General features: G+C 46.5%; 1 protein-coding gene across 4 annotated transcripts in view; it reads left to right on the plus strand.

The window, feature by feature from the left end:
* The first annotated feature begins 7,315 nt into the window (after window positions 1–7,315).
* Window positions 7,316–24,014, plus strand: part of LOC129708584 (monocarboxylate transporter 1-like) — a 53,826-nt gene continuing 37,127 nt past the window's right edge. For 2 of the 4 annotated variants that reach the window (XR_008725374.1, XM_055654406.1), the window contains exon 1: window positions 7,946–8,131. The gene's annotated coding sequence lies outside the window, so the exon portion shown is untranslated. Of the gene's footprint in view, window positions 7,471–7,945; window positions 8,132–24,014 lie in introns of those variants that run through there. The other 2 variants (XM_055654407.1, XM_055654408.1) reach the window with 2 other exon arrangements.

Consider the following 24,014-nt stretch of genomic DNA (forward strand, 5'->3'; position numbering starts at 1 on the left):
AAAAAACAAAGTGCTGGAGGAACTCAGCAGGTCAGGCAGCATCTGTGGAAGGAAAAGACAGATGAAGCTTCGGGTTGGGACCCTTCTTCAAATTCATTGAATGCTGGAATGTTTGGATATGAACTTGCCGTTCACAAGGTAGGCCTCAAATAACATCGAAATGGTTAGCTCACTAACTCACCACCACTTTCTTGCTCACCAATCAAGTCACCACTAATTAATGGCTTACATTAATGCAGTCCTCCAAATGGCAGCTGTGTGATGTTACATGTACTCACAAGAAGGCAGATGCCACTGAGTATTGTTTTCACAGTGTAGCTATAGATTATCAGTCCGGACTTTGTGCACCGTTCTCTGGAGGCAGACAGTCACCCACAGTCCGATTTAATAGCCAAATCTTTGACAGAACCCTGGTGAGTTACAGTACTTGGGATTACACCAAAAATACACAAATCGGAATGATGTTGACATTCCATTTCAAAATTTCAGCCAGGAATTGAAGCAACCTTCATGCAACACGCACCCTCGCCTGGCTTCCCATAACGTCATGTTTATGAAGTGACAGCAATTCGGCTGGACAGTGCATTTCCACCGTCTGCTCCAGTTTACCCCCGTGCCCTATGGATGTCAAGTTGGTTGGTTAATTGACCACTCTAAATTGGCCACTCTGGTAAATAGATGAGTGGTACAATTTGGAACCAGTTCATGGAAATATAGGGAAAAGAAAATGTAGGAGTAGTATAAATGATTGTTTGAGAGTTGGCATGGGCTCGATGAGCTACAGGGCCTGTTTATGTGATGTAAGACCTTATGAGTATTATTTATCAGTTACATTTTTGACAGCTAATATTGGAGTTGCAACTCCCCTATAACTTCAAACCAACACTTGCTCCTCCATTGTGAAATGTTGGTGTGCACCTTTACGGTCATTCTATGTATATGAGAATGACTTGCAAAGGTGGCATTGGCCAAATAATTCCTTGAGTCTACCTTGACCTTCAAGAAGCTCAAGCGACATCCTCTACCTTGTTCACTTGGTTTTTTTTTTGTAATGTTAAGACTGTAGAAATTTCGTTCAATTTCGTTCAAACCAAGCTGTTTGAATGACAATAAAAGGCATTCTATTCTATTCTATTCAACAATTAAAGCTCAGGTCACCAACTCAAGCAAATCTGCATCTATTTTTAAATGTTTCTGTCAGTATGTTCAAATTAGTAATTGAATTATTGCACAGAAACAATGATTGTTTAACGATGTGTGGTAGTGTGGTGTAAGGTCATGTCCTTACTGCAAGGATTCCCAACCTGGGGTAAATTTCACCTACCCAGGGGGTAAATCTGTTGATTCTGGATTTGTACATATTTTTTCTCATTGACTGACTGTGTTTGGTTCTGGTATACCGGTATCTATTCATCATTAGTTGTTCATAAATAAGTGAAATAAGTGCTATTAAAGTTGCCAGGGGTAAACGGGACAAAAAGTTTGGGAACCCCTGCTTTACTCCCTTGCTGCATTGTCAGCTGTCCCTTCACAATCTAGTTTCAATGGATCCAGGGTATTCTTTCCAGACCATACTTCTACGTTAAGACCATCTTTTAAAGTCCAACCTTATATGCAAGCACAGGAGTGTCAAAAAGTGGACATTGGTCCAAGATGGAGAAGATTGATAGGGGGTTTTACATGGTGGAAAAACTATGGTGTGGATCAAGAAATACTGGCAACAATCAACAATTTAGGCAGACAAAATGTGTAGGAAGGACCTGCAGATGCTTCTTCAGTCTGGGCATCGACCTAAAACGACACCTATTCCTTTTCTCTGGGTTCTGTCTGACCCGCTGAGTTACTCCAACTTTTTGTATCTATCAACAAGTTAGGCAGTCTCTATAGAAAGAGAAACAGCCTAACAATGACTTGGTTTCATTTCAACAGATACTGTCTGACCTGCTGAAAGTTTTCTTTTAATCAATTGTGTGATGATTCCAGTGAAAGGATAAAATGCTTTGGTGTGGTTTCTGGGTCTTACTAATGTTACTGGATGTAATGCCTCCTTCTTTGGTGACATGTTGATCATGGTCTGATTTATGTTACTCTTATAAGTGGATTTGAGTTGCGTTTGTGCTTTAAAGGGTCTGTTACAAAGAAAGTGGCTGTAAATGATAGATAAGCCTCAACAGCATCAACTCTAAGAGAGTGTGATTATGGTTACACTAGATATGTACATAAGTGAGGAAGAAACTGAAGGGTATGGTGATGGAATGAGATAAGTAGCAGGAGGTCCCTGTGTAATACAAGTCCGTTAGGATCTGAGATAAATTTATATATTCTGTGCTCAAGACTGCAAGTTGGGCAAGGCAGTCATCTGTACACTCATCTAGTTTACCATTCCAGAATGTACAGCTATGGAAATCCACTGGCTCCAAGAATGTTATAGAACTAAACTCTTCCTTAAGACTACTGATTACTGTCACAGTCTGCCCTCTCCTCTCCTCATTCTCATCCACTTCACCTCCCAGTACTTTTCCACCGGTCCCTCCTTCTCCTCGCCTGCCACTCCCCACTCATCAGCCTAACTCTCCTCACCTGCTGCACTCAGTTGCCTCTGATCACCTATTAACCCGGTATATAGACTCTCCTCACCATTCACACAGTGCCAGATTGTTCTCAACATTCATGCAAGACTCTCCAGCGATTTCCCGACTGCCTACACGGATTCGAACCTGCCTGCCCCTGACCATTCCGTCCTGTCGTCTTCCCGGATATCACCTCAGCCTTCTGTCCCCGACCTCCTGGTTTCTGTCTGCCTCTCTCCTGGGCTGTTTGGTGTATCCTTGCAACGGCTCCTCGACTACCTGCCTGACTTCGACTCTCGTTTCGTCTGTCCCTCACTGGTTTGTTTGCATCGTGTGTTGGATCTCCTGGTTACCGGATCTTCCGCTACCCCAACTACGTCTCCTGCCTGCCCCTCTTCGGAACCCTCGCTCAATCCTGAGCCTCTGTGTGAGTACGGTGTACCCATTCCTGTGTTACTACTCTGTGTTACAGTATCGTTATAAGGTTCATTACCAATTATACCTGCCTGATTCTGTGCTGCTATTGGGTCCAAGCTATACCCGTTACAATTACAGAACTCTATATTTCTATATAACACAAAGGAGACCCATCCACCAACCCCATACCCTGCTTCTTTAACCTAGAGCCTATTCTTCCTTTATTCCCATCCAAGGTTCTGTTGTAGCAGTTGTAGGGTAAGCAATAGAGAGGGGTAATAACAGTGAAGATGTGGATTGTGCTAATGTTGTGACAGAGAACCACAGACAAAGCCTACCAGGGATTTAATGGATTGGCGTGAACTTATCATTGTAACAGAAATTTGGATCTACCGCTAATGGATTTAGACTTGTAGACTATCATCTCATTCTGTTTGTGACCTGACTAAGTTCCACTCTGTAATTATGACTTTGTTGTGTTGTTAATCAAGTCTCTGCAAAATCTCAGAAAGACAAAAAATGCTGGAGCATCTCAGCGGGACGGGCAGCATCTCCGGAGAGAAGGAATGGGCAACGTTTTGGGTAGAGGCCCTTCTTCGTTTCTCAACCCAAAACGTCGCCCATTCCTCTCTGCAAATGCTGCTTGTCCCGCTGAGTTACTCCAGCTGTTTGTGTTTTTCTTCGGTTTAAACCAGCATAGAAACATAGAAATTAGGTGCAGGAGTAGGCCATTCGGCCCTTCGAGCCTGCACCGCCATTCAATATGATCATGGCTGATCATCCAACTCAGTATCCCGTACCTGCCTTCTCTCCATACCCTCTGATTCCCTTGGCCACAAGGGCCACATCTAACTCCCTCTTAAATATAGCCAATGAACTGGCCTCAACTACCCTCTGTGGCAGAGAGTTCCAGAGATTCACCACTCTGTGTGAAAAAAGTTCTCCGCATCTGCAGTTCCTTCTTACACACTCTGCAAAATCTGTTAATCGAGTCTCTGAGTACCCTGGTCATATGAGAATAATGAAGATGTACCAAGTTACATTGGACAGGTCAGCTCCACTGGCCTCCTGAGTTTAATAAATCACACATTACTTTGAACACCAATTCTGCATGGCCTTTCCAATTTGCTCTTACAGTTCCACCACTCACCTGTGGTTTACAGTGGCAAGCTAAACAACCATCTAACACCTTTGTGGCAGGAAGCTGGAGACACTAATTCTACTCGCTCTGCCACTGTGCAGCCACTTTGAATCTTTCGCCAGAGGAAGTTCTGGCATATCTCATTTTGCTTCCACAAGGGAACTCTGGATGAATAGGATTATTGGAGGATTGCAAAACAAATAATAAGGAGTATTGGCTATTTGAAGATCTTCTCAATATCCCAACCCCATTGCCAACAGCAGGAGCAGGTTCTTCATGTTTTTCTGGAGGCAGTTCACTGTTGGTTGTAGGAAATGCGGAGCCAATAAAAGTTGCATTTAAAGCAACTAATCCACAGAAAAATGCCATGGGATCCTACTTTCAATTCCTTACCATGTGATTGGAGCAGAATTAGGCCATTCAGCCCATCGAGTCTACTCCGACGTCCAATCATGGCTGATCTAGCTTTCCCTCTCAACCCTATTCTCCTGCCTTCTCCCCATAACCCGACACCCATACTAATCTATCTATCTCTGCCTTTAAAATAATCTTTGACGACCTCCACAGCCTTCTGTGGCAATGAATTCCACAGACTCCACCCTCTGATTAAATAAATTCCTCACATCTCCCTAAAGAAACATCCTTTTATTCTGCGGCTGTGGCCTCTGGTCCTAGCCTCTCCAGTCCACTCTCCCCAGTCCATAACAGTTTCTCAGAGCTGAACATTTTCATATGGGTGAAAATACCACAGCACGAAAACTTTCATCGATAAAACTATCTATTTGTTCTTTTGAATCCTTTTTGGGGGTTAGTGTTTTTTAGGACAAATATTACGAGTTCTGCACATAAATTGAGGGCCACGACTTGTATTCCACCTCGTTCTCAGTGAAGCATTGGTTTCGCTTTGGCTCTAGCTCCATTCCAGACACTAGAGGGTACAATCTACGTTGGTGCATCCAATGCACAACAGAGGGGACCACTGCATCGCCAGAGACGGCATCTTTCAACATTAAACTCACAGATAGACACAAAAAAACTGGAGTAACTCAGCGGGTCAGATAGCATCTCTGCCGAAGGGTCTCAACCCAAAAAGCCTTCTTCACCACAGTGTTTTACCTGCGTTCCCGCTTTCAGGGTAAATGTACCTGTAGCAATTTATGACACGTATCAGTCTGAAGAAGGGTTTCGGCCCGAAACGTCACCTATTTCCTTCGCTCCATAGATGCTGCTGCACCCGCTGAGTTTCTCCAGCATTTCTGTGTACCTTCGATTTTCCAGCAATCTGCAGTTCCTTCTTGAACAAGTTGTTACATTTAATGAGTTTAGATTTTCTGAAGAAGGGTCTCGACCCGAAACGCCACCTATTCCTTTTCTCCAGGGATCCTGTCGGGTCCGCTGAGCTCCTCCAGCTTTTTGTGTCTATCTTCGGTTTAAACCAGCATCTGCAGGTCCTCCTTTTACACATCCACTACGACCTTCTCCCTCATGGTGTGAGATTGCGAGGGACCTGCGTCTAGGATCCTCTCGTGTCCGGAGCCTCTATTTTCAACAACAACATAAACATATCGGAAGAACTGAAGGGCTACTGAATTCACAAGGATAGCTTCTTTACATTTTGACATGAAGCTGGCTTCCCATTTCCTCCAAAGATAGATACAAAAAGCTGGAGTAACTCAGCGGGACAGGCAGCATCTCTGGAGAGAAGGAATGGGTGACGTTTCGGATCGAGACCCTTCTTTATACCTCTCGGCAGTTTCCTCCTCTCGACAGTCGAAAGATCCCACAGCCGCTATTTTATATGACACCGGTCTCGTTAAACTGTTGTGTATTTAATGAACAGGCAGAAGGGCAAACCCGATGATGTAAAGTTGTCCTTTACTCTCTCGACATTGCGCTACTCTGGGGAAAAATGAAAGTAATCATTTATCTCGGGGTTAAATCATTTCATAAACCGGGAACAGCAAAAATCAAATTGGAATCTATGTCCTTAAAAGGTTGTGACAACGTTTAAAGCTGACGATGGAATGGCGTCAGTGAAGATCAGACTGAGATAATAGACACATGAATTTATCAATGAGTGTGTTCTGAGGAGAGGCGATCGGGTTAAGGGTTGTATGGAAGATAGATAGACACATAATGCTGGACAGCGGGACAGGCAGCGTCTCTGGAGAGAAGGCATGGGTGACGTTTCGGGTCGAGACCCTTCTTCAGTCTGAAAGTCAGGGAAAGGGAAACGAGAGAAATATAGACAGTGATGTAGAGAGAGAAAGAACAATGCATGAAAGATATGCAAAAAATGTAACAATGACAACGGAAACAGGCCATTGTTAGCTGTTTGTTGGGCGAACATGAGAAGCTGATGAGAGTAGGGCGGGGGCGGATAGGGAGAGAGAGGGAGATGCCGGGGTTACTTGAAGTTAGAGCAATCACAATTCATACCACTGGGCTGGAATCGAGGGATATGGGGAAAAAGCCGGAACAGGCAATTGATTTTGGATGTTTAAGAAAGAACTGCAGATGCTGGAAATATCGAAGGTAGGCATAAATGCTGGAGAAACTCAGCAGGTGAGGCAGCATCTATGGAACGAAGGAAATAGGCAACGTTTCGGGTCAAGAAGGGTCTCGACCCGAAACGTCGCCTATTCCTTCGCTCCATGGATATAACCATATTTAACCATATAACAATTACAGCACGGAAACAGGCCATCTCGGCCCTACATGTCCGTGCCGAACAATTTTTTTTCCCCCTTAGTCCCACCTGCCTGCACTCATACCATAACCCTCCATTCCCTTCTCATCCATATGCCTATCCAATTTATTTTTAAATGAGACCAATGAACCTGCCTCCACCACTTCCACTGGAAGCTCATTCCACACCGCTACCACTCTCTGAGTAAAGAAGTTCCCCCTCATATTACCCCTAAACTTCTGTCCCTTAATTCTGAATTAAGAGGACTGATGCTGCCTCACCCGCTGAGTTTCTCCAACATTTGTGTCTACCACTGATTTTGGACGATCATATTGAATGGCGGTGCTGGCTTGAAGGACCGAATGGCCTACCCCTTGCATCTAGTTTCTATGTCAATGTCCCAGCTGCCCAAGCGAAATATGTTCCTCCAATTTGCATTTCGCCTCACTCTGAATGGGCGGTGAGCCCTACATTTTGTAGAGCTTGTGATGAAACCTCTGCACGAGTTGTGCGCCATAGTCGCTCCGTTCTTGTCAAGGTTAGTTTATAGGAATCAACCGTTTACGACTTGAGTCACGAGTGCTGTGGCGGGGAAATAATACAACGTTAAAACGCCAGAGGAGCTTTGATTTTCCACGCTCGACTCCTGTGGGGTGAGTTCAGATCAATTCAATTTCTCATTCAGCTCTGCAGGGATAGCAACTCACCCACTGGATCACTGGATTCAACCAGCCAGTGACCCCACTCCGAGCCACTGGGGAAAAGGAGGGCAAATAGCAAAGTGCTGGAGGAACTCAGCGGGTCGAGCAGCATCTGTTGTGGAGAGCTGCTGGCTGCCCGGGGGGGGGGGGGGGTTTCCACGGCGCGGCCGGGGGGACACGGCGACCCCATCACTCTGGGTTAGTACCTGGGCTAAACTGCTCCAGTCCCCCGCTGCCCGCTGTTTAAGAAGGAACTGCAGATGCTGGAAAATCGAAGGTAGACAAAAGTGCTGGAGAAACTCAGCGGGTGCAGCAGCATCTATGGAGCAAAGGAAATAGGCAACGTTTCGGGCCGAAACCCTTGGCTCCATAGATGCTGCTGCACCGCGCTGAGTTTCTCCAGTACTTTTGTGTACCGTGTTACAGCCTCTCTCGGCCGCTGTGTTAACCAGACCGTGGGCGTCAGCGCGCCTTCGGGTTTCATTTCTTCTCTGCAAAAGTTAAAAAAAAAGTCTACTCGAAAGCTTCCTGTTCACTGCCTCATCCGGCCACGTGTATAATAACGCTGGGTGCTTTGGAGACGGTCCGCGTTTCTGCTCGGATCCCACTGCAGGTCTGTTGAGCAACGGGGGTGGGTTGGGGAGAGTTGGGGCCGGAGGAGCGGGTAACTGGGCAGCATTGTGTAGGAATGAACTGCAGATGCTGGTTTAAACCAAACATAGACACTTAAAAAGCCGGAGTAACTCAGCGGGACAGGCAGCATCTCCGGAGAGAAGTTTCGGGTCGAGACCCTTGGTCCCGCTGAGTTACTCCAGCTTCTTGAATCTTAAGTGGGCAGGATCGGTGGTCCGATGGACGGGAGGGGTGTGTATAAGTCATTGGTGAGGCCACATTTAAAGTATCGTGTTCAGTTCTGGGGCACCGTGTTAGAGGAAAGATGTTGGCAAGCTGGAAAGGGTACAGAGAATATTTACGTGGATGTTGCCAGGACTAGAGGGTCTCTATTGGCAGAGGTTGAGTAGGCTGGGACTCTATTTCTTGGAGCACGGGAAGACGAGGGGTGAGCTTATAGTGGCGTTTGAGAGGAATAGATCGGGTAGATGCACAGTCTCTTGCCCAGAGTAGGCGAATTGAGGGCCAGAGGACATAGGGTTAAGGTGAAGGGGAAAAGATTTCATAGGAATCTGAGGGGTAACTTTTTCACACAAAGAGAGGTGGGTGTATGGAACAAGCTGCCAGAGGAGGTAGTTGAGGCAGGGACTATCCCAACATTTAAGAAGTAGTTAAGACAGGTACATGGATCGGACGGGTTTGGAGGGATATGGACCAAATGCTGGAAAGTGGGACTAGTGTAGCTGGGACATGTTGGCTGGTGTGGGCAAGTTGGGCCGAAGGGCCTGTTTCCACACTGTATCACTCTATGGCTTGGTGCTTCCACTTGGCCTGGTGGGTCAGTGGGTGAAACAGGTGAAAGGTCGCTGTTGGTTGAGATGACCAACTCATCTCAATGTTGGGTGGAGTTGATGGCCAGGGGGTAGTGGGGTGATTCAGTGGCTGGCTAAAGGCTCTGGGGAGAGTTGGCTGATTGGAGTTCCTGGCAAGGGTTAGTGTTTTAATCAGAGATCACAAAGAGTATTTGTGATCAGCCAGTTGAAAATGGGAGAGTTGGTGGTTTGCTGAATATCTCGGGGAGAGGTAGTTTGTTGATCGAGGGTTGTGAGGTGAGTTACTGAACAGTCAGAACTTTGTGGAAATGCTGACAGTTTGTTGTGGATAATGGGCAAAGTTGACAACGTGTATAATAGGAGATTGGTGATTTGTTGGTTTTAAGGAGATTAGGTGATTGGGGAGAATTTGTGTTTATACAGGACTTAAGGGAGAGTGATATAATGGATACTGAGGAGCATTAGTAGCCACTAGTAAGAATTCGTACTGGGTCAGATATACTGAGTATATCTGGGGGTCAATTTGTGGTTGGTCAGATATACCGGTGAGAATCATAGATTAATCAGATGTACTGGCGGTGGGAGTTGGTGTTCAATTGGGTTTGATTCTCCTTGATCGGAGATCGACATAAAAAGCTGGAGTAACTCAACGGGACGCAGCAATCTCTGGAGAGAGGGAACGGGTGATGTTTCAGGTCGAGACCCTTCTTCAGATCGGATTTTGCTGGCTTTAACTTGCACTAAACGTTATTCCCATATCATGTATCTGTACACTGTAAATGGCTCGATTGTAATCACGTGTTGCCTTTCTGCTTACTGGTTAGCACGCAACGGAAAGCTTTTCACTGTATGACTGCTCAAGTGACAATAAACAAAACTGAACATTAGTTGAGATTGTGGATACAAAATGCTGGAGTAACTCAGCGGGTGAGGCAGCATGGAGGACAGAGAAGGAATGGACGACGTTTCGGGTCGAGACCCTTCTTCAGTTACAATTGTGGTGACTGGGAAGAATGAATGGTTGGTGGGGGCTTTGGTGAGAGTCGGTTCTCGGCAGATTGATGAGAAGAGTTGATCGTCAGGCAGGTATACCAGGGAGAGTTCACCAATTGGGTGGGTGTATTGTGGGGAGTTGGATGGAGGACAAGTGGGAATTGGTGGTTGATTTGGATGTGTTGGGGAGGAATGGTGGGTTGTTGGAGGATGCGGGGACTCGGAGATCCCCTGGAGAGTTGATGGTTGGTTGAGGGACATGAGATGAGTTGCTGAGCGGTCAGAGCCGGTGGATGGTTGTGGGACCTGGGAGAGCAGTGGGTGGCTAGTTAAGGGCCCAGGGAACAGTTCGGAGATTGGTTGGTGCACTGTTGTGAGTTGGTGCAGGGGGGTCGGATTTGCTGGGGAGACATGGCCCTTGGATATGTGTGCAGTGGTGAGAGTTGGTGGCTGGTCAGAAGTCCAGGGCAGAGTTGGTGGCTGGCTGGAGATCCTGCGGAGGGTTGGAGGTTGGTGGTAGGTGCTGCGGAAATGTGCCGGTTGGTCAGTGGTCCTGCGGAAAGCTGACAATTGGTGGGTGTTCCTGAAAGTTGGTACTTTGTGGGAGATTTCCTGGAGAGTTGGTGGCTGGTAGGTGGTCCTGAGAAAATGTTGCGAGTGGTCCCGAGAAGAGTTGGTGGGTAGTGGATAATCTAGTAGTTGGTTGGATGTCCCGGGGTTGGTAGGAGTTGATGGAAAGAGTTGTTGGAGCCCTGGATAGAGTTGGCGGCTGATTGGGGATCTGGGTAGGGTTGGTGGTTGGTGAGAGATCCTGGCACAAGTTGGTAGTTAGTCAAGAGTCATCGGGGAGAGTTGTTTTTTTTGGCAGTGGTCTTGGGGAGAGTTGATGTTTAGTAAATAAGTACAAGGTCGAGTCAAGAATGCAGATATTGGTGAGAGCTGGTGCTGGAGTAGGTTTATTGAGCATAGCTGTTTCCTGTTCAGGTGTACTGTGAAGATATTGTGGTTCATCTGAGGTATCGGGTGCAGGTGGTCAGTTGATTGCCATCAGCAGGAGGATTCGTGATTGTTCGGAGGTCTTGGGTAGAGTTGCAAAGAGTTGATTGAGATTTGGAAGTGTAGGGAATGTTAGTGTTTGATAGGAGTCATTGGGTGAATGTGTGATTGATTGGGGCCTGGGAATAGCTGCTCATGGTTGGAGAGCTGGCATTGGGAGAGAGTTGGTTATCAGGTAGGGAGGATTTGGGGAAAGTTTTAATGTATGAACAGGATCAAGATATGTTTTTTAGGCAATTCAGGGAAGATTTGATGCTTTGGGTAAAGTGCTGGGGAGATCTTGCATGTGCAAGGAAAATCAATGCAGAGTCTAGAGTTGGATAGGTAGCCAGTTTTAATGTATTTTGACACTGCTGCAGGTATTAACATCCACTGAAGGTGCATTTCGTATTGGGGAAATGGGTGATTGACTTTGGATGTGGCTACAAGGTTAGGAATGTCAATTTCAGATCATTTGATGCACACACAAGGAACTGCAGATGTTAGTTTACAAAAAAAGACACAAAGTGCTGGAGCATATATTTGGAGAAAATGAAGAAGAGTCCCAATCTGAAATGTCACCTACCCCTGTCCTCCAGAGAGACCTACCCATGTCCTCCAGAGATGTCACCTACCCCTGTCCTCCAGAGACCTACCCCTGTCCTCCAGAGATGTCACCTACCCATGTCCTCCAGAGATACTGAGTTACTCTAGCACTTTGGGTCTTTTTGAGACCATTTTATGTGTTCTTTTCCCTGGACATGTTCAGATATAATTTGTGGGGATTTGGATCTATGTTGGGAATTGGTGAGAAGGCGATGTCTGCATTGCAACTGCATGTGTAAACTTCAGCAATTCAGTCTGCTAAACAGTTGCTGAACATATTGAGGCACAAGAAATCGCACATGCTGGAAACTTGTGCAAAACACAAAGTGCTAGAAGAATTCAGCAGGTCGGGCAGCATCTGTGGAGGGAAATTATGTATTCAGTCAAGACGCATCTTCATGCTGATGGAAGTGTGGGGGGGGGGGGGGGGGAGGGGCTGGGAAAGAGAGGTGGGGTTGGGACAAAGCCTGGCATGTGGAAGTGAGTTGGGGTGATTAGCAGATGAGTGGAGTAAGTGACAAAGGCTAGAGATGAAGAGAACCCAAAAGGGTGTTAGATAAGGAGAGAAGAAGAGGAGTGAAACACCATACCGGAGGAAGGGGTATGGGTGGAAGTTGATACGGGAAAGGGGAAAAGAAGGGATGCAAAAGGAAAATGGGGAATTCAGGGGATGGAAAATGAGTGTGTGAAGGAGTGGTAAAGAGCAGGATGTTTGGAGTGGTGGGAAATGCTGGAAGAAATGTGTGGGTGGGGGACGAGGGGTAGAGGTCACACTAATGAAAGGGGGGTTAAAGAGAGCTACTTGAAATTGGAGAATTCAATATTCATATTGTTGTGTTGTAAACTTCCCAGGAGGGGGGACTATGAGGAGGTGTTTCTCCGGTTTGTATGTGGCCTCACTCAGGCAATGGAGGTGGCTAAGGACAGAGGAGGTGATCAGGGAAGTGGAGTTTGGTTGGTTAGCAACTTGGAGATCCAGAAGGCCTTGGCAGACAGTGTTCGGTAAAACAGTTGCCTAGAGGCGCTTGGTCTTGCTGATGTAACAGAGGCTACATTGGGAGCAGGGAATGTAATAGACAAGGTTTGAAGATGTTCACGTGTATATCTGCCTCACCTGAAAGCCTGGGAGGACTGTGGGGGTCCCTGGGTGGAATTGAGAGAGGAGGTGTAATGACAGATGCTACATCTCCTGCAGAGGAAGGAAACTGGATACTGTGGGTTAGGTGGGAAGGGATGGGTGTTACAGAGGGTTTGGTCTCTACGGAAAGCAGAAAGAGATGGGGATGGGGAGATGTGACAAGTGGTGCCTGACTCCTAACCGTGTGGTGATTGTTGATGGGAGCAGCTCTTCAGTTTAGAAGAATTCTGGAGGTTAGAAGGATGAGAGGGCATCTCATTGAAACGTATAAGATTGTTAAGGGCTTGGACATGCTAGAGGCAGGAAACATGTTCCCGATGTTGGGGGAGTCCCAAACCAGGGTCCACAGTTTAAGAATAAGGAAGGAGTAAGCCATTTAGAACGGAGACGAGGAAACTTTTTTTCACAGAGAGTGGCGAGTCTGTGGAATTCCCTGCCTCAGAGGGCGGTAGAGGCAGGTTCGCTGGATGCTTTCAAGAGAGAGCTAGATAGGGCACTTAAAAATAGCGGAGTCAGGGGCTATGGGGAGAATGCAGGAACGGGGTACTGATTGGGGATGATCAGCTGAACGGCCTACTCCTGCCCCTATTGTCTATTCAGGAATGTTATTCGGTTACTTAGCTTCTCAAACCTGCTTATTCTAATTTTTCCCATGGATTACAAGTGAGCCTGACGAAGGGTACTGTGTGTACGGAGTTTGCACGTACTCCCTGTGACAACACAGGCTTTCTGTGAGTGCTCCAGTTTGCTCCCACATCCCAAAGACGTGCAGGTTATTTCGTTTCTAGTAAATTGTCCCTAGTGTGTAGGATAGAACTAGAGTGCGAGTGAATGTTGGTCGGCACGGACTCGGTGGGTCAAGGGGCTTGTTTCCATGCTGTATCTCAGAACTAAACCACTCCGGTTGTGGAGTAGGGATTCCATATTTTCAGTCATTTATGTGAAATCTTCATGGCGCCATCCCACCCTCTCTGTACTGAGATAGGTATTCGCAACCAAAGCACAATTAGACCAGTGCGATTATATAGGTAGTATAATTACCCAATAATATATACAATATATTAATTGGGGCAGCACAGTGGCACAGCTGGTGGGCTGCTGCCTCAGTGCCAGAGACCCGAGTTCGATGCTGATCTCGGGGCGCTGTCGTTTGCACCCTCTTGCTGTAACTATGTGGGTTCTCTCGGGTGCTCCCACGTCCTAAAGACCTGTGGGTTTGTAGGTTAATGGGCCTCTGTAAAATTGTTCCTATTGTGTAAGTAGTGGATGAGAAAGTGGGATAACAGAGAAGTAATATGGACGGGTGGTCAATGTTCAGTCACTGGGCCCAATGGTCCGTTTCCATGCTGTATCTCTAAACTAAACTAAAATTAATCAAAGATCCACATTGGGATCCCTGAAGGAATATTCATTGGTTTTCCGTGGGCATTTAATTATGTCCTGGAGTGTAATCCATCCAACCTCCACTTTTCCTGGCTGAATTTTGTCATAAAATGTATTCTTTGATAAGGGAGTGAAGGCGGCAAGGAGGAAATGTAAAGGATGAGTTGCTGAGGAAAATTGGCAGCTATGAACTTTTTTTTTCGCCTTCCATCACGGAGATAAATGTGGAGGAGTCTCTGTGATGGATGTTTATGCTAAAATGTATTTTGTGCTTTTTATTTGTATGACTGACTTGGGAAATGAAATTCCTCGTATGTTGCAAAACATACTTGGCTAATAAAGTATTATTGTGATTTTGATTGTGAGCTGACGCATGGAAACAAAATGCATGGAAGTGACAATGTGGGATCACAAAGAGATGGTGGGGGGGTGGGGGGTGGCAGTATAATGAAGAATGTGGCAGGATTTACAGTGCTGGTTAGGGCAATTGTTAGATATTGATGCTGGATATTGGACCAGGATTGGAAATCAGCCATGATTGTGTTGAGAGGCCATGCAACCTGCTTTCATTTAGTTTAATTTAGAGATACATCATGGAAACAAGCCCTTCAGCTCACCGAATTCTAATGTTTAAATTGTCACATATTCTATAGCTATAAGAAAGGTCACATTCTGAATAGAGTCACAGAGGGTGGAAACGGGCACTTTGGCCCAATATTGGCAAGTTTGCCGTTAGCCAGATCAGTCTGAAGAAGGGTTTCGGCCCTGAAACGTTGACTGTTTGTGGGGCGTATCACTGATGAGGATGAGTCCGAATATAGAAGGGAGATCAAGCAACTGTCCATATGGTGCCAGCGCAATAACCTGGCCCTCAACACCAGCAAAACCAAGGAACTGATTGTGGACTTTGGAAGGAGTAGGAGGGGGACCCACAGCCCCATTTATATCAACAGGTCGATGGTTGAAAGGGTCAAGAACTTCAAATTCCTGGGCGTGCACATCTCTGAAGATCTTTCCTGGTCCGAGAACACTAACGCAATTATCAAAAAAGCTCATCAGCGCCTCTACTTCCTGAGAAGATTATGGAGAGTCGGTTTGTCAAGGAAGACTCTCTCTAACTTCTACAGGTGCACAGTAGAGAGCATGCTGACCGGTTGCATCGTGGCTTGGTTCGGCAATTTGAGCGCCCTGGAGAGGAAAAGACTACAAAAGGTAGTAAACACTGCCCAATCCATCATCAGCTCTGACCTTCCTTCCATCGAGGGGATTTATCGCAGTCGCTGCCTCAAAAAGGCTGGCAGTATCATCAAAGACCCACAACATCCTGGCCACACACTCATCTCCCTGCTACTTTCAGGTAGAAGGTACAGGAGCCTGAAGACTGAAACAACCAGGTTCAGGAATAGCTACTTCCCCACAGCCATCAGGCTATTAAACCTGGTTCGGACAAAACTCTGATTATTAATAACCACTTTCTGCTATTTGCACTTTATCAGTTTATTTATTCATGTGTGTATATATTTATATCATGGTATATGGACACATTTATCTGTTTTGTAGTAAATGCCTACTATTTTCTGTGTGCTTAAGCAAAGCAAGAATTCCATTGTCCTATACAGGGACACATGACAATAAACTCACTTGAACTTGAACTTGTTTCCTTCGCTCCATAGATGCTGCTGCACCCGCTGAGTTTCTCCAGCTGTTTTGTGTACCTTGCCTTTAGCTTATTGAGTTTAGATTTTCAAGCAAAACTAAATTCGATACACTCAACTTAAACTTGCCCATAACAACCAACATGTCCCATCTACACTATACTCACCTGCCTGTGTTTGGCCCATCTCCTTTGAAACCTATCCTGTCCACATACATGTCCAGACGTTTTTTAAACATTGTGATCGTAACTACCTCAACTACCTCTTCTGGCAGCTCATTCCATGTACAATACCTGCACCCTTTGAGCAAATGTTCCCCCTCGGCTTCCTATTAAATCTCCACACCCCACCCCCACTTAAATCTATGTCCTCTGGCTCTTGATTCCCCTACTCTGGGTAAAAGATTTAATCTATGCATTCCTCCCATGATCTTATACACCTCTATAAGATCACCCTCTATTCCTCCTGCACTTCAAGGAATAATGTCCTTGCCTGCTCAATCTCTCCATGTAGCTCAGGCCCTTGAGCCCTGGCAACATTCTCGTCATTTTGCTCTGCACATTTCACAGCATAACAAAATCTTTTCCTATTACAGGGTGTCCTAAACTGAACACAATACTCCAAATGTGGCCTCAATAATGTCTTGTACAACTGTAACATGACCTCCCAACTTCTATACTCGATATACTCTGACTGATGAAGGCCAATGTGCTGAATGCATTTCTTGACCACACTATCGACCTGTGACGCCACTTTCAAGAAACTATGTATCTGCACTTCTAGATCCCTCTGCTCTACAACACCCCCCCCCCCCCAGAGCCCTGCCATTCACTGTGTAGGTCCTGCCCCTGTTTGACTTCCCAAAATGCGACACCTCGCACTTCTCTGTATCAACCATTCCTCAGCCCATCTGCCCAACCGATCAAATTCCTGCTGCAATATTTGACAACCATCTTCGCTATCTACAATACCACCCACTTTAGTGTCATCTGCAAAAGTACTAGTCATGCCTTGTACTTTCTCACATTCTATGTTTCACAACTTTAAATGGTTCCAGATAACCGTTGTCACGTGTAGGGTTGTGAGAAACGTCGAATGCTTTGCCACGGGGAATGCGATGAGGCCTGCGTCCTCTAAAGGAAAAATAGAAACATATTTGAAGAAGAGGAAAATTGTAAAAGCTTTGGGCAGTGAGATGAATATTGACGCTGCTGTGAAACGCCTTTATATCTGCAGTGGGTTAAATGGCTCTGTTGTACTTGAAACCTCTTTGTTGGAAGCGACTTAATGTTGCAACATCCGACCATTGCCACGAACGTCGATACTGCACAAGATGCGTATATATATGTACAGGAAGTCCGCAGGTTAGAACAGGTTTCAATTCCCGATAAATCTCTGTAACCCAGGATGTTCGTAAATTGAAAATGAATACTGTGTGGGTGAGGATTAGAGTAATCGGGATGGGAGAGCGAACAGGCATGGGAAGAGCAACTGCCAACCAGTCTCACTGACGTGAGTCTGCTCAGCACAGCAGCGCAGCTTGGCTTGACCCACCCCGTGTTTGCTGCTGCTCATGGGGTTGGGGCAATGGGGAGAGAAGGTCATAAGGTCTTAAGGAATGGGAGTAGAATTAGGCCATTCGGCCCATCCAGCTTACTCCGCCATTCAATCATGGCTGATCTATCTCTCCCTCTTGCCTTCTCCCCATAACCTCTGACACCTGTACTAATCAAGAATCTATCTATCTGACTTGAAAATATCCACCGACTTGGCCTCCACAGCCTTCTGTGGCAAAGAATTCCACAGATTCACCACCCTCTGACTAAATAAATTTCTCCACATCTCCTTCCAAAACGAGCATCCTTTAATTCTGAGGCTATGACCTCTAGTCCTGGACTCTCCCACTAGTGGAAATGCCTTTCACTGTTCCATATGTTTCAATGAGGTCCCCCCCTCATTCTTCTAAAATCCAGCGAGTACAGTCCCAGTGCCGACAAACGCTGCTCACCATAGGTTAACCTACGCATTCCAGAGGAGATCATTCTGCTAGACCTCCTCTGGACTCTCTCCAGAGCCAGCACATCCTTCCTCAGTTATGGTGCCCAAAATTGCACACAGCATTCCAAATGTTGCCTTACCAGCGCCTTGTAGAACCTCAACATTACGTCCTTGTTTTTGTATACGAGCCCTCTCAAAATAAATGCTAGCATTGAGTTTGCTTTCTTTATTACCGAAAGCAGTATGGAAATGCCACGTTTCACCCAGCCATAGGTAAATGTACCCCCACAGCAGCAAGTACCCATCCCCATCCATCCCTCTGGTCTATATGCTCATTTGTGCACATGTCATGTCTGTACATTGTGCCTTTATAAACTGAGAAGGATCTGTAGTGGCTGTGGCATGTACAGCATTATCATATCCCCGTTAAATCACCTCCGTATAAGCTCTATAGTGCTCTTGCTCCTTGTGACACGAGGGAAGATGGTGGAGAGACCCAGCAGGGGCAAGAGTGTGTGGTAAGGAACTGCATCGTAGATCGACACAAAATGCTGGAGTAACTCAGTGGGACAAGGAGCATCTGTGGAGAGAAGGAATGGGTGATGTTTTGGGCCAAGACCCTTCTTCAGACTTCTCCAGGAAAGTGTGAGCTGCATTGGGAGAAAATAACGGAGAGAAAGTTGGAAAGATAGAGGAGGGAGAGGCTGGGGAGAGAGTTTTGGTGACGGAAAGAAAAAGACAGGCAGTAGAGCAGATTAAAAGATGGAGCTTCACAAAATAAGAGGGGGAGAGAAATATACAGGATAGAACAATTAGGGAGAAGTAAACCCATTGTGAATGTGCCCATTGTAGACATCACCTGTGCTAGTGAGAATTATCATCGGTTACTCAGATACCAGCAACGTGCTGAATTTAGACAAAAAATGCCGGAGTAACTCAGCGGGACAGACAGCATCTCTGGATAGAAGGAATGGCTAACGTTTCAGGTCGAGACTCTTCTTCAGAGCCTGACCTGCTGAGTTACTCCAGCATTTTGTGTCTATTTTCAGTATAAATCAGCATCTGCAGTTCCTTCCCGCACACAATGTTCTCAATGTGTTGGAGGCATATTCATGCTCTGTGCCCTTTGTGAGATGGGTAAGGGGTAGGCATGTGCACATAATCACCCAGATTTTTAAATATAGGAGGAACATAACGGTAGGACGAGCTTTGATGTTTCCATTGGACACATAGACAGCTAACATGCACGATCTTGGCTCAGTATTTTCAATCTTGGAAGCGTGATAAGGTTAGGTGGAGATGCTGCTATGTATCTAACTTGAAGTAAAGGGCCTGTCCCACGAGCATGCGACCTGCATGCGGCAAGCGCAACCAAACCGGAAGTGGGGGCCGCGCGGAGGTCAAGTGAGTGACGTGAAGCTCGAGCGTAGTCCGCGCGTGACGTACGGCGTCAAGACGCTGCGTACGGTGTCGAGGTGGCTGCGGGCTGGCAGGCCGTTGCCGCGCAGAATTTTTGAACACGGTCAGTTTTTCGGAGCCCCGCGCGATGTCGGGACCAGTTCCGCACAACTCCATACGGCTCCGGCGATCGGTGGGTCAAAGGTTATTTTATTGGTCACATACACCTAGGTGTAGTGAAATGCTTCTTGCCATGCAGCACATAAAGAAAGAATACAGACATAACAATCATAAAGAAATTTAAACATAAAAACATCCCCCTACAATGGTTCCCATTATGAGGGAAGGCACAATGTCCAGTCCCCATCCCATAGTCGGGCCTATTGAGGCCTCCACAGTTGCCTTTAAGGAGGCCTGATGTTCCAGGCCGTTCTCGCCGGATGATTGTACTCCGGCGTCGGGAGAATCCTCTCGGCGGCATGGGATACCTGGAACGGCCGCTTCCCTCACCGGAGACCGCGGCTTCCGAAGCCAACAAGGCCGCGCCGGTTGGAGTTCCACCGCTGACGATCTCATCGAGAGATTCCAGGCTCCCGATGTTTAAGTTCAGCGCTGCCGCCCGCAGCTGGCCGCTCCAAAGACCGCGATGTTTATCTCTGCGGTCTTCAGCTCACCGGAGCTCCAGCGTGGTGACCCGGGCAAGGCATCGCCCGCTCCGCTCCACGATAGCGCTCCAGCGCTGTGCCGCCACCGAAGCCGAGGTTCTGGACGGTCCCCGACAGGAAACACCGCTCCAGGCCCGCTGGTAGGCCGCGAGGACGGGTCGAAGCTGCAGCCTGGAGAAAAGCTGCCTCTCCGACCAGGTAGGGACCCTGAAAGATAGTTTCCCCCTTCCCCCACCCCCCACATTAAAAAAAGTCTAGACCTCCAGAACAAAAACACTTTAACTAACTAAAAATAAAAAAAGAGATGAAAAGACAGACAGCTGCTGGCTGGGGTGCCATGCACAGGGCAGCGCCCCCTCCCGAGGCCGTACAGCTCAAGCGACCACGTTGGGTCACGCTTGCCGCATGGAGTCACATGCTCGTGGGACAGTCCCTTAACCCTTGCATCCCCTCTCTCTCTATCTCTCCCCCACCATAGTCATACCAGCTTCAAAGTCGTCTTGTTGAGTCTCATTGTCCGTATTCATTCTCAGCTAGGCCACAGCTAACAATGGCCTGTTTGCTTTACCATCATGACTGTTTTGCATATCTTTCATTCATTTGTTCTATATCTCTCTATATCACTATCTGAATCTCTCGTTTCCCTTTCCCCTGACTCTCAGTCTGAATGAAGGTTTCGACTTGAAACGTGGCCCATTCCTTTCTCTCAGCTGTCTGTCCCGCTGAGTTACGGCGGCATTTTTTTGTCTAAATTCAGAGCGTTGCTGGTATCTGAGTAACCGATGAAAGGTCTGTCGCTGATAATTCTCACTTGCACAGGTGATGTCTCCAATGGATACATTCACGGTGGGTTAGCTTTTCCCTAATTGTTCTATCTTATATAAGTGATAGGAGCAGAATTAGGCCATTCGGCCTTTCAAGTCTACTCTGCCATTCAATTGGCGGATCTAACTCTCCCTCTCAACCCCATTTTCCTGCCTTCTCCCCATAACCCCTGACACCCACACTAAGCAAGGATCTATCTATCTCTACCATAAACATATCCATTGACTTGGCCTCCATAGCCTTCTGTGTCAATGAATTCCACAGATTCACCACCTGATTAAAGAATTTCCTCCAAGTCCTTCCGAAAGGACCATCCTTTTATTCTGAGGCTATGACCTCTAGTCCTAGACTCTCGCACTAGTGGAAACATCCTCTCCACATACACATACACATACTTGGAGTGATTGGTTTTCTTCAACACTCGCTTAGCTGCCTTGGCTGCCGGTTCCACCTTGGCGGTGCAGGCTCGAAGGGCCGAATGGCCTACTCCTGCACCTAATTTATATGTTTACCGTTAGCCTGGCTATGTCTTGGAGAAATTGTGTAGCAGTCAAATTCCCATTTCCTGGCAAATTTGGCGAACTCCTCTGACACAGTTCTCGTCCCGTTTTTGCTTACCACCATTGACACTTCAGAGTGTCTCCGAGGATCCTACAGTGCTTCTACGCAGCGGCGGTGGAAAGCATCTTGTCCGGGAACATTACCATCTGGTTCGGGAATTCCTCTGCCAAGGACAAGAAGGCTCTGCAGAGAGTAGTGCGTTCGGCCGAACGCACTATGGGAACTTCACTCACCCCCCTGCAGGAACTATACAACAGGAGGTGCAACTCCAGAGCAAACAAAATCATGAGAGACCTCTTCCACCCCTGCAATGGACTGTTCCAGCTGCTACGGTCAGGCAAACGCCTCCGTTGCCATGCAGTGAGAACGGAGAGGTTGAGAAGGAGTTTCTTCCCAGAGGCAATTTGGACTGTAAACGCCTTTCTCACCAGGGACTAAATGTACAGAACGTTTTTCCTTCTATTATTTATTATGTAAAAGAATATGTGTGTTATGATTGTGTTTATAATTTGTTGGGTTGTTTTGTTGTTTGTCTGCACAAAAGTCCGCGAGCATTGCCACTTTCATTTCACTGCACATCTCGTATGTGCATGTGACAAATAAACTTGACTTGACTTGACTTGACTTGGGAATTCCGTATCTTGCAAAGTGGTTCTTGAGTTTCACAATGATTGTCCTGCTGTTCAGCTCGTACAGTCTGTCTATTTCCCAGAAATTAGATAGATAGTCCACTATGATTAAATAGTGATTTTCCTCCAGTTCAAGCATATTGGTTCCCACTTTCTCCCATGGTCGATCTGGGAGGTCATGGGGCATCAAGTCAAGTCGAGTTTATTTGTCACATACACATACGAGATGTGCAGTGCTCCCATGCTCAAGGACTCAACTGTGTTGACATCAGAGTTTCTTTCTGATTTTGTTGTTCGACGTCCTGCAGGATTCACAGTGTGAAATTAACTGCTTCACATTGGAGTTCATTCCGAGCCACAAAATGCATTCTCCAGAGGGTTCCTTCTACTCCTAGATGAGAGGCGTGGTGTGTCCCCTTCATATCTTTGTGTAGAGTGACAGGGATTACAACTCTCTCTCCTCTGAATAAGAGTCCGTCTTGCACACTCAACTTGTCTCTGACGTTGAAGTATGGTTGTGCTGCCTCTGGGACTTCTGCCGTGATCTGGCCATCCATTTTGGATTACTCTCTTTAACTGTTTGTAGCGTTTCGTCTTCCCTGGTGAGGGCTTGGATGCGTTTGACCTTGTCCTCTCTCATGCTCAAGGACTCAACTATGTTGACATCAGTGAATCTGGTTGATCCTGTGGTGTCCGGGAGGTATGCTCGGGAGAGCATATCTGCTAGATGCATGTCTTTTCCCTTTACCTAGTTGATCTCAATGTTATAGTGTAGCATCCTCATCATCATGCCCTGGCGATGTCTTGGTGCTCTAAGCAGAGGCTATTTAATTATGACTTCCAATGGCTTGTGGTCACTCTCAACGATCACTCTCCGTCCGCAGGTGTACTGATGGAAGCCTCAAGGGCAAACACTATTGCTAGTGCCTCCTTTTCAATCTGAGCATATCTCTGCTTGGTTGGCGTCAATGCTCGACTCACATAGGACAGTGGTTGTCCTTTCTGCATAAGTGTTGCACCTAGACCTGCCTTGCTTGCATCACATTGTATGGTCAGCTGTTCATCTGGTGTGTAGCTCCTTGATCTTTGACATTGCCATGTCATGTTCTGATGACCATTCCCACTCTGCATCCTTGTGGGTCTATGTCCTCAAAGGCTCGAATGTGACCGACATTCTTGGCAGGAATCTTGCCAAGTTGTTTACACTGCCTTGTCATTTTTGGATTTCTGTTGGATTGGTTGGGTTGGGCATCTCTAGGATAGCTTGGATCTTCTACAGACCCAGTTTCAGGCCACGATCTGTCCTAGAAATATGATACACGTAGCTTTCACTACTGACTTCTTCTGGTTCAGCTTGATGCCTCTGTCTCTGCATCGCTGAAGATCTGGCAGTCTTGCATCGTGATTCCTTTCTGCATCTTCTCTGGTATCCCCTACTCCGAATAGGATGATGTCATCTGCAACACATCCCAGTCCCTTTAATCTTTCTAGTGCTTGTTGCAGCTTCTTCTGGAAGATCTCTGCACTTACTTTCAGTTCAAATGGCAACCTCTTCCAGTGATATCTCCCAAAAGGGGTGTTCACAGTTGTTAGGAAACTGCTCTCCTCATCTAGTTAAGACATCGCCCGGCGCGTCCTTAATGGCCGTGGCACTTACCATTGCCCATCTGGCGCTTCAATATCGGGAGAAAAATGGAACACAGGGGAGAGACAAGACTTTGCCTTCCATCACAGTGAGGAGGAGATTCACTGTGATGGATGTTTGTGTGAATTGAATTGTTTGTGTGTCTTGTAGACATTGTTTCTTTTTGTATGGCTGTAGAAACAGAGTTTTGTTTGAGCCTCATTGAGGTTCAAATGACAATGAGTAAATATTGTATTGTCTATTGTAGTTCGCAGTGGAGATATCCTGACTTCAGATCGAATTTGGAGAAAATCTTCTCCTTGGACAGCTCAAGGAGTACGTCCTTTATGACTGGTAGTCTGTGGATCTCCCTTTTCAGGACTTTGTTGAGGGGTCTAGGATCTATGCAGAACCTCAATTCTGTTATGTCCTTTTTCTCCGTAACGATCAGCCTGCCACACCATTCAATTGGTTCTTCGACTTGAGTCAAGATGTCCTGCTTGACCAGCTTCATGGGACCATTCATGACCTTCTCTTTCAT

Source organism: Leucoraja erinacea, chromosome 24 (genome assembly GCF_028641065.1).
Source record: "Leucoraja erinacea ecotype New England chromosome 24, Leri_hhj_1, whole genome shotgun sequence".
Lineage (NCBI taxonomy): Eukaryota > Metazoa > Chordata > Chondrichthyes > Rajiformes > Rajidae > Leucoraja > Leucoraja erinaceus.